The 11,249-nt window shown below is 38.1% G+C and overlaps 1 long non-coding RNA gene across 1 annotated transcript in view; it reads right to left on the minus strand.

The window, feature by feature from the left end:
* LOC120440051 overlaps positions 1-11,118 on the minus strand; it is a 57,197-nt gene extending 46,079 nt beyond the window's left edge. Inside the window, exons 1-2 of the long non-coding RNA XR_005612923.1 lie at positions 10,747-11,118; positions 6,195-6,301 (exon numbers count right to left, since the gene is read on the minus strand). This is a non-coding gene — a long non-coding RNA (uncharacterized LOC120440051). The remainder of the gene's footprint in view (positions 1-6,194; positions 6,302-10,746) is intronic.
* Between the last annotated feature and the right edge of the window lie 131 nt (positions 11,119-11,249).

The raw sequence follows: 11,249 nt of genomic DNA on the forward strand, positions 1-11,249 counted from the left end.
AGCAGAATAAAGTTAATGTTTTGGAATGGTTGCAAATGCTGTAAGAAAGTCTGAAACAAGCAGCTTGCGTGAATTAAAAATGCTTCTGTAAATCCCTCCTATCTGATGTGCAGGAATAATAGACAGTTACAGGAAATGCTGAGCTGCAATTTTGGTATAACAAATCACTTCTGCCATATAGCGAATACAAAAGGTTCACATACAGAGTGTGTACATAATACTGTATCATACTTCTCTTTAACAAATTAAAAGTCTGCAAAGTTGTTTTCCCCCCATTTCTTAAACTGGGTTCTATTTTTTCAGGATGTGTTAAAATCAGACTAATTTTTTAGTCTATGTTAGTGTCGACAGACCAAACCTTCTAAACGGTCCACAAACTTCGCCATATAAAAAAAAAAAAACATTTACAGAGATTTAAAAGAACACTTACAGATTAAACTAAAGATAAAATTGAGGCAAGTCATAACTTTCAGTAAATCTGAATAACAATAAATCTCAGTTATATATTTTACTTATTAAAGCATATGATGTCCACAAATGTCAGCAGTTCCTATATCCAACCTACCTTCATGAATACTAAACACATGGTAATGCCATTAAGTTGGTAAAGAAATCTCACACAGGCCAAGCTGACAACTTTTAAATGTTGACTGGCAATACAAGCGATTTTGAATTTTCCAATATTTTTTTTCATCTTCTTACTCCTTGTATTTCACAAAGCTTTAATGTATTCACGCTGGATAATTATAGTTATTACTAGTCTAGTCTAAGCAATCTAGTTTAAAAGCATGGTACCAGTTTCGGGTTAAATCTGCATTATGTTAATTTATCCATCTGTGCAGGTCCATCCACTCCAACTTCCTATATGAATAGTAAAGTAGTGGATCTATCAATTTACCTTCCACAAAGATAAAAGTCTTGGCTTTCTCATCTTCTCACTCTCCCTTCGGGTTTTGGGAAGCAAGAAATTGCTTAAAGATTAAGGACAGAATCTGAGCAGGAAGCAATTTCTCAGCTCTATGGTGCAGTGATAAGAAATCGAGACGGGAGTAATCCCTTATATCAAATTTGATTCAATTTAATTCAATTAGAAATGTTGGGAGGAATACAAAAGAGGCAATATCATCAAAAAAGATAAATGGACAGAGACGTGCAGTTAGAAAGTGAAGTGAAATGAGAAAGAAGTTCTCTGAGTATATTCATTTCTTAGTTGTATTACTTTTCAGTCATAGTGTCTATTAAAATGCAAAAGTAAACTGCTGAGGAAGTGGAAATATGCAAAATGTACACAGAGCTCACAGAAATAACTGGCTAATTGGGGAAAACAGTAGACAGATGTCTTAATAAAAAACACAGTTCTGCCTGCAAGCCAGAAATCCCATGTGAAGTCAGGAGGAACAAAGGACAGGGTCAAAGCACGTGGACGGTTCAAAAAGCTGGAGGCTCTATACGACGCTGAACAAAGACCAATTTCCAGGATGCCCTTGTCCTGTAATTTCCCTGCCTTCAATAAAAAAAACATATTTGAGATATTCCAAGTCTGCAGTGACTTGGTCTCGACTCTGATTTCAAAATTACATTTCAGCCTTTTGCCTCTGGCTCACAGAAACTGCATTCCCCATGATAATGTTTATTAAGAAAAAAGAAACTCAAAGGCCACAGCTGGGTGAAGATCTAAAGAAACCTCTGATAAATGAATTACGTTGTATGTAAGCTTTACAAATGTGAAGTGAATTTTCTGCTGGTTACGTCGAATCACAGCAGGCTTCGCCTCAGATGAGTGAACAGAGCGTAAAAACTGAATGTCTGCAGAGGCAGGACCGCATTAACCATCTGAAATGAGTAGTTCAACTACTGTGACGTGGACTTAAACACAGCACCAGAGTTTCTGTATGCATCTTTTAAAACTTTTATACAGTGTGCATTTAAAGGAGACACATGACTGATGACATCAATCATTAAATTGTCCTCAAATAGGATTTTTGGGTCAATTTTTATAACATCAAGTCAATATATATGTTTCATGTAGTGCTATCTATTAAAATGCTGATTGTGTGGTGGCACAGGTTCATGTTAATTAGTGGACTTAAATTCTACATATTGCATAAACTACTAAAACAGAACGAAGTCATAAAATGTTTCAGATTCTTACCTCTTTTATTCATTCATGTATGTCTTTTCAAGTTGTGTTTTTATGTTTGAAATTGGTAAATGGAAGAGAACAATTAGAAAGACAAAGCTAATGTTTAGTTTAGTTAAAAATATAACATAAAATACTGATCCCAAAATGCCAATCACTAATCATTTTGGTGCTCAGACAAAGCAAGGGGTCAATTTAGGTCTGGTGGGTCACCGGTTTGTAATATACGAGCAAAAACCCTGCAGAGTGCACAAAATCAGGACCTCCACTAAACACAAAATGATCATAATTAATACAGCTGTGCTTTCCTTCTGTGAGACGATAAATTGTCTATTATTGTTAAATGTGACTCAGTGCCTTTAATATCATTGCACAAATATACAATAAAAAACTGAATTCTCCCTTTTAAAGCAGATTTTAGCTCAGCCTAATGCAGAAGAAGTGATGAGTTGCTGGGGCTGAGAAGTAAATCAGACAGTAGGCTCGGAGAGCAGCAGCACAATAAAAAAAAAAAAATAGCCGATTTCACTCTAAAATCGATCATCTACACACATATCAGACTGGCATCAAACTATTCAGATAGATGCCATTTATGGTGCCAAAAAGCATTTACAATTTACTTTATTAGGTACACCTGTTTAACTAGTGGGAAAGATGAGAATCAGAAAGGCATGATCACTGGTGTCAGACAGGCTGGTTTGAGCATTTTAGAAACTGTGGATCTGCTGGGATTTTCCTGCACAAACATCTCTGGCGTTTACAGAGAATGGTCAAAAAAAAGAAAATATCCACTGAATGCACAATAAAACCTTGATGGGTTACACAAGCAGAAGACCACGCCAGGTGTCACCTTTATCAGCTGAGCATTGTTTAAATGCCACAGTTAACCCGAGTATTGTTCTTGATCATGTCCATCAGTTTGGTTACTGGACTGCTTCTTATATAGCGCTTTTCTACTCTCCCGGAGTTCTCAAAGCACCCATTCACACAAGCACTGTCTTCTAAGTTTCTTAGTGCTTCCTAACTACCATTGGACACATTGGAGAGCAATTTGGTTAGTATCTTGTCCAAGGATACGGCATGCAGACCGGAGGAGGCAGGGATCCAACCTTCCGATCAGTAGATGACCTGCTCTACCTACTGAGCAACAGCCACCACGTTATGATCATGGTGTGCACATCTTCTGATAGCTTCTTCCAACAGGATAAAACATCATGTCACAAGGCTCATATGGACCAAAATGTCTGAAGAATCGTCCCGTCAGCTTGTTGGCTCTCTACCCGTTAAAAAAAAAATACAAAATAAAACAACTATCACTTACACAGTGCAGAAGACAGAGTTAAGAGTTAAACAGTCCCATGGTGCATTACAACAGATTTTTTTGCATTATGCATTAGATATATAAACAGTTTTCTACTATGAGTCCCACCTTCCTCTCTCACACTGCTGGCTTTCCTGTGCCTTGCTAAGATTTGGGATGCTTCGGACCCATTTTTCCCCTTTTAAATGTAAGGAAGACACCATGTTTATATTAACTGCCCTGTGCACAGATTCAGTAGCTGAGACACACACACACACACACACGCACGCAGATCCACTCATTTCTAATGTGAGGATATTTTCATTTTCACGTTTGTAAAAGTAAACCCTAAAAGCTGTTAAGCACACTGATGTGGAATGTGGTCTCTCTAATCAATAAAGACTAAATATGACAAAAGGCAACCTGGTAACATTGAAGGCACATTTTATTGAACCAAAATTTGCTTGAGGGACTTATTGCACAATTACTGTGGTGTTGTTAGACAAATCATCATTACACATGGACAGAATTTTCAGTGTTTGTGAAACCTTATATCAATATAAGCCTTTATAGAAATGACCCTCTCTCAAATATGCCAGGCCTCATTTATTCCTGAGCCAGTTTGTTCAAATGAATCTCCTAAAAAAATAACCTTTATTCTGGTGGTATGCCTTTACAAGATGGCAATTCACATTTTTAGTATTTAAGATCAGGTCACATGATGGTATTTCTAGTACATGTAATCTAGAAATACTAGGATCCTGCAGTACCCTAAAATCATCCTATAATCTGCAGCAAAAGCAACAAACACTTGCCTTTTTTCTCTGTTTGCCTGCCAAAAAATGGATTTCTGCACTACTGAGGAGACTAGGATGAGCAAATTACATAAGCAGAGCCGTTTGGCTAAAAGCCTGCTCCATTCTGTGATTCTCAAGGACAATTCTATGTCCTATCCTCCACCGAGTCCTGCACCCTTTATCTTAGCCCACCCTACCGAGCTCCATTGTGTTGTTCTCAGTTGCAGAGAGCTTCCTGCAATTCCAGCTGCTTATAAATCAGAAAGCCATGTAAGCCTTTGGAGCAGCAGGGACTTTAGATCCCTGGGGTAAAGCTGGGAACATTCAGTAAAAAAAATAAAATAAAGTTTTTCTTTGGGACTCTCTCTTTTTAAGTTCCTTGTCACATAAAACTGGCTTTTTAAACATTTGAAAAGCTAAAAGATTTTTATAAGCAGCACAGGTCTTTTAAAATAGGGTCATTAAAGGCAAAGTATATCATATGGTAGCTCTGTGTGGAAATACTCCATATATCCATCCCAGTGATTCAGTCGCACCCAGCCATAAAACTGGTTCAGGAAGAAAACACTGCAAAAAAGATAAACCTTTATTCTGTTCTTGTTGTCCATATAACAAAGCCTTTCCACCACTGATAACAGATATAGCGCTCTGGCACCAGGGACCTCCATATCCAACTTATTCTTTATAATAAATTGTCATGACGAGGTAACTAAAGCTTGCCTTCTATTCAAGTTGAGCTCTTCCTACTACAAATCTCATTTACCCAGAGCTTTTATCTATATCTGAGAGCTTTTTCTAATGTGCACATACAAATGTAAAGATGCATTCAGGGGGAGACTATGGGTTCAGTACTTCAACATGCAGACTGGAGACTTCACTATACAGACTGGAAGAGCTGGGGGATTGACCTACTGACCTTCCAATTGATAGATTACCCACTTAGCCATTTGAGTCAGAGCCAGAATTGAGGAATTCAGAGGCCTAAAGTACCTGCAACAGCAACTTCTGTATGAATGACACCAAATTTACCTTCTCTAAAGGAAAACATCGAGTCTGGCTTTGTTCTCCTAAGCTACTTTCAAACCAAACAGCTCTGGTGACAAGTACCACCTGTGCAAGTCCCCGGGGGAATTAGATACCATCCAAGCCTTTATATTTTTACAGTTTTTATTTTCAACACCAATTATGACTCTGATGTAATGTAATAGTCTGTCAGCACTGATAATGTCCTCGTAGTGGTCCTTTATTTCCTCGTAATCCTGTTTCAGTCTCTGCTTCACTGTATAGTGCATGAAGCAAAGATTTCTCCATTGTATATAGGCTCATTAAAGACTGGACTGGCTTGCTTGTTTTTGTTGGAATCCACGTCACTGTCTGGGCTGTCTTTGCTTCTTTTTAAATGGCATTTATATGTTCAGCAAATTAATGTACACATATGTTTAGACCAATCACAGTACAGCTACACTAGTCAACGACCCTGTTTGGCTGAACAAGCACACACTGAACACTCCGGTGTGTGCTCCCAACTTGTTTTCACTGCCCCCAAGTGGCTGAAAAAAGTGCCCTCACACAAGCCCCTTCCAGGTGTACAGGCTCCACATTTTTTCCTATGCAAGTAATTCACTAAACTGTTATAGGCACTACACAGAATTCATTACTACTGGCTGAAATCAATAGACCATCTCATTCAACTGCAAGGACCACAAATCTTGTAACTTAAAATAAAAACTGCAAGCTGCAAATACATTCAGTCCTCTTTGTATTGATGATAGAAGTGGACTTGTTAAGAGGCTCTTTTTTGGCCAACACGTCTAATGTGTAATGATTCTTAAAATACATAAACTAACCTCATGTAACGAGCATGAAGCAAAACATTCTGAAACCACTTCAGGTCATTGGGACAGGTTCTTAATTAATCTCAAAATGGAATATATTCGGGTTTGCACTTTAATCTTACCTTTTAGAAAACATGTTTTGAAGTAAAACCTGTCTTGTTGTGTTTCTGCTTCTCCTGCATTTCTGATACAGATGGTGCTGTCATGCTTTGCTCCCAGCTTCAGAGTGCTGATAAAACAGAAAACAAAACTTTTTTTCCTTAAATCTGGGAAGCAATACCACCCCCGCTAAACACATAAGACAGGCATAGAGAATACAATAGGGGGTAGACTGGACAATAATATTTTCCATTATATTGTTGGAGGAGCTTGCAACATTTTCTTCATCTTTATTTCCAAGCAAACACATTCTAGCCTGAGCTTGTTTGAAAGCAACGGCTCAACTCATATGGGAAAACAAAGGAAAAGTATTAGGTTTAAAAACGCATATAGAGAGCGTTTGATTAAATCTAAAGGATGGAAACAAATTTTTTATATATCTGTTTATGAAAGCACTGAATTTAATTTGAATAAAATAATATAAAATAACCCTGCAAGAAATTGACAAAATTGATTGATTTTCAGCTTAAACAACCGCACCTGCAAGGGAGGCTGATGGAAACATATTTGTATAGCCTGCCGCTCTTTCAGCAGCAGGCATCAAACACAAAGACTGTTGTCAACCACTGATGGTGAAAAATGTTTCCCACTGTTTCTGATTAGGAGACAGCGAGGAATAAATAAAAATCACCAGAGTGCTGCTCTAGATCCACAGCTTTGCAAAGACCACCCTCAACCATCCATTACAGAAGACAGACCCCGTCCTCTCCACATGTGAACCCTTAATGACCCTCCATCCCCTGCCCGCAGAGCTGCACAGGGCCACAGGAGTCGTGAAAGGGCACAGGGGCTGTAAAAGAAAGCACCTCCTCCTTCCATATCAATCAGCTGAAGGTGGATAATCGCCAGCTACTACCCTTCCTTTATGTTTATGTTAAGGGTTCAAGGGCAATACCAGAAAGACTAACATGGTGTTTCATCATCGTCAGGAATCTGCTCATGTTCTAAGGAGATAGTGAAGAGAAAAAAAAAAAAAAAAAGAGTAGCAAGAGAACTGTGCATTTTTTTTACAACCTCCTGCCGGCAGCAGGACTCTACAGCTGGTGCACCAGTTTGTTACAAGTTCAGGAAAAAAAAAATAGCAGATGGAGATTTCTGTTACGATACAGTCCATTGGTTCTGATTATGGACAGCAGGCAAACCTTCCCACATTTTGAGCACAGTAATTGCTGTTTAAGATTCAAGATTTGAGAGGTAGCTTTAGAAAAGTGAGTGAATGTCTTACCTGCTAGACAGAACCTTCACCTCACAATATGTCCACAAGAGAGAGAAAAAAGATTAAATGCAGCTAAATGTAACCTTACACATGGGGCTACTTAAAAGCTTGCTGGCTGATAATGATCATAAAGTATTGCAAAGGTAAGAGTAAAGTTTCCTTAAACACTTATATGTTGGAGTACTCTACTTCCATGAGAGAAAAGATAAGCAACTGCCCTCAGGCAAGGTAGATGAATGAGCAGCACATGCCGAACGACTTTTTGTGGTTGTGGCTTTGAGATGAAAAATATTTTAGTGAAACTAAGAAAATCGATACTGCGGATCAGAGTCCAAAAATAAAAAGACATATTTTAGCCAAAAGCTGGCCTAGTTCTCTCTTGCCAGTCAGCGAATTCACTATTGTGCAGGGATAAACTTCAAAGATGCAGCTATACCAGGATGCAGCACAAACACCTAATGATGTACGGCAGTGACTGACAGGATTGCTCAAACATGAAGCAGCCTTTACTGGCTCTATGCTGAGGTACTCTGCTTTTAATGTTAATTTCCAAATTCAGGATAATTATCTCTGCCAGTGGTATGGATCAGCTCCGATAAAGCAGAACACACAGTGGCTGTAAGACATTAACATATTAGAAACAGCACCAGACTGGAGTACCAGTGATGGACTGAATGACAAAAAACACATGTTACCACTTTTCACAGGGGTCACGCCTCTTAAGGTTGTACTCTATTAATTATTCTCCAAGTCTGGGATGAGAAATGGCCCTCTGCAACTTTAGTTTGGACTGAAAGCGCTGCAAAAGTTGCAGGTAGATCATATCATCAGGGGATTTGTCATTTATCAGGGGATTGTGGATTCCTGAAAACTTTAAGGACTTAAGATCCACGTTGTCTTAAAAATTTTAAATGCCATTCTTTAAAAACAGATTTCTGACTAAAATTATTGCGATCGTGCTGTTTCACAGGTCACTAATAAAGGAAATGTATTTATTAAACTCTGTTTGCTGTCGAGGATCTTGCGATAAGGAGAAAGCACACCAATGACTCAATATTCAAAACTAGTTTGATTAAATATTTAAAAAGAAAAATAATCCATACATTTTATGATGATTTTGACAGTGAAATGTGTAACTGACCAAAAGTCAGACAAAACAGAGCAAAGCAAAACAGACAGCATTTTGACACGTAATGGCAAAAAGCTTCCACAAAACTCCTGTGGTTACATTAATTATGGCTTTAGTCTGCTGTTTGTTAAACAGAGCCGCACTATGGCACGTTTGCTTTTCCAGACAACTGACTGGAATGAAGCCGCTGCTAATTAATGCTATTAGTTCCACCTATGCTTCTCCGGCCATGGAAAACACAGCAAGCGTCTAAAATGCAGATACAGTGGTGAGCGAAGCCAGAGACTTATTTACAGAGCACATTTCAAACCAAAAACGGAAGTGCTGATCCTTTTTAACCCAAATAAAAGCCCACTGTGTAGAAGTGTTTAGTATAAAAGTATAAGCATTTGAAGCACGGCAACGGTTTAAACTTTCATTACGGAGAATGGTCCATTTTACAAAGTGTAGGCTGTTATATAGGCAGACTGTGAGGTATGATACTTGGCCATTTTTAATTTTAAATACATTACTGGCTGATGAGTATTTGTATTGATCTGCACTATATTCATTTATGTAGCCCAAAGAGGCATCACCGATTTCATGTGGCTATTTGAATATGGGGACAATTGAATTATTGTTGCTATCTAGTCTTATCTCATCTTTACTTAGAATTGTATTTCCTCAGTTTGTTTTCTATATTTCTAATAAAATTAGATTTTATACCATACTGTTCATACATCTTGAGCCACCCTCCATTTCTTTATATTTTGCTAGAAAGATAGGAAACTAGTGCAGCAATTTACTGAAACATCACAAAATACATGGAAATACAGTGTATCAAACAACAGCACTTTGATTTGATATGACCACTTTTGTTCTTCAAACCAGCCTGAACTCTCTTGGCAGGCTTTCTTGCCATTTCTTCAAGCAGTCTTCAGGAATAGTTCTCCAGGCTTTTTGAAGTACATTCAAAGGTGTTCTTTGGATGTTGACTGCTTTTTGTTCCATTCTCTGTCAAGATGATCCTACACTGCTTCGATAATGTTGAGGTCCGGGCTCTGAGGAGGTCAATCCACCACTAACAGTGTTCCATTTTATGTTTCTTTTTTTTTCTTTTTTTCTTTTTTTATCCAGGTATGATTCTGTTGGTTTACAGTCATTACTGCTGAAGAATGGAGCTGTGGCCAATCAGATGCTTTCCAGATAGTATTGCATGGTGGATCGCAAACTGACTGTAGTTTTCTGAATTTATAATTTTTGACAGGATCTCAAAGAGCACTGACATTGTTGTACCACTCTTCTGACTTCCTCCTTATACAATGACAATGATATGAAAAAAATTCAAAATTGGATTCAGCACTCTGTGAAACCTGCTGACACTGATTTTCATTCCAGTGAGTTCTGCATAACTCATTTCTGTCTCCCCGTTTCCTTTCCTTTAGAATAGCTTACTGACTGCCACTCTTCCACTGAGACCATTTCTGATAGGTCTTTGGGAAAGTATTAAACTGAAACAATTTGTGAACTTGGAAAACTAACTAAACTAAAATAAAAATAAACAGAAAATATCCTTAGTTTTAGTATCCATTACTTGGGGAAATAATTGTGTTGCCACTTGTCTGATGAGGCATTGACGGACATTTTTAGAGACTGATTGTCTACAAGCCTGAGGTAATGGTTTTCAAATCATTTTGTTTTATTGTAATACTTGTACTGATTTTCCCAAATCTTGTTACTAATGTGCCCTTCATACAGTAATAATTAAAAACTAATTAAAAAAAACCTAAACATTTTGAAACAATAAAACAACTAAACTGAAACAAGAAAATCAATTCTCTAAACTAAATTAAAATGAACTAAATGAAAAAATGAACTCAAATAAAAAATGATTAGAAAATATGCTGACACATGTTTTCAACTAATAGCTCTTTGGTATAAAAGTGTATTAGAACCACATTAAGAAAAAAAAATTGCGATCGTTTTGAGAATAAAGTCGAAATTTCAAGAAAAAAGTCGAAATGTGCAGATAACAGTTGTTTCAAGACAAAACGCTGCAGCTGCGTTTGCAACATTGTAACTGAATATACTAAATGCCATGAAGAACAAATATTTTCCTGCCAATGAGCATCTATGCAGATACATTTCTAAAGAAAAATGCGCAAGTTCTTACGTAAATGTATTTAATTACCTTTACAGGTGTAGCTTCCGGCGCCCCCCGTGTGCGGCAGCCTGTTACAGCAGCTCTGCTCATTCTGAGTTTCTTTCCTTCTTATCTTTTTTCTTCTCGTAATTTTTAAACAAATTTCCCACCTGTGGGACTAATAAAGGTCATCTTATCTTATCTTATCTTATCTTAACAGCATCACTAGTAGCCCTAGTTTGCTAATTAGCTTCAGCCACTGCAGTAACTTCAGCACAGGACCTGAAGGGTGTGGCGAGCCACCTTCGCACAGGTGTTAGATGAGCAGTGAGGGTACGCCACCCAGTGTTAGCTGAACAGCCGTGTGTGTCAAACTCGCTGTAGATATTTCCAAAAGCAGCTTAACAGCCCAGCAAGAGCGCGCCGCACGCACACATGGTTCAAGCCTTCCGCATGCGCGCGAGACTAAACGCTACGCTGTCCGGCGCGCGCTGGGAAAAGTTTGATCATCAGTCACTCACCGTCAGCTTCAGCGCTGCGCCTTCAAGTGG

The sequence above is a fragment of the Oreochromis aureus genome, linkage group 4, assembly GCF_013358895.1.
Source record: "Oreochromis aureus strain Israel breed Guangdong linkage group 4, ZZ_aureus, whole genome shotgun sequence".
In the NCBI taxonomy this organism is placed as follows: Eukaryota; Metazoa; Chordata; class Actinopteri; order Cichliformes; family Cichlidae; genus Oreochromis; species Oreochromis aureus.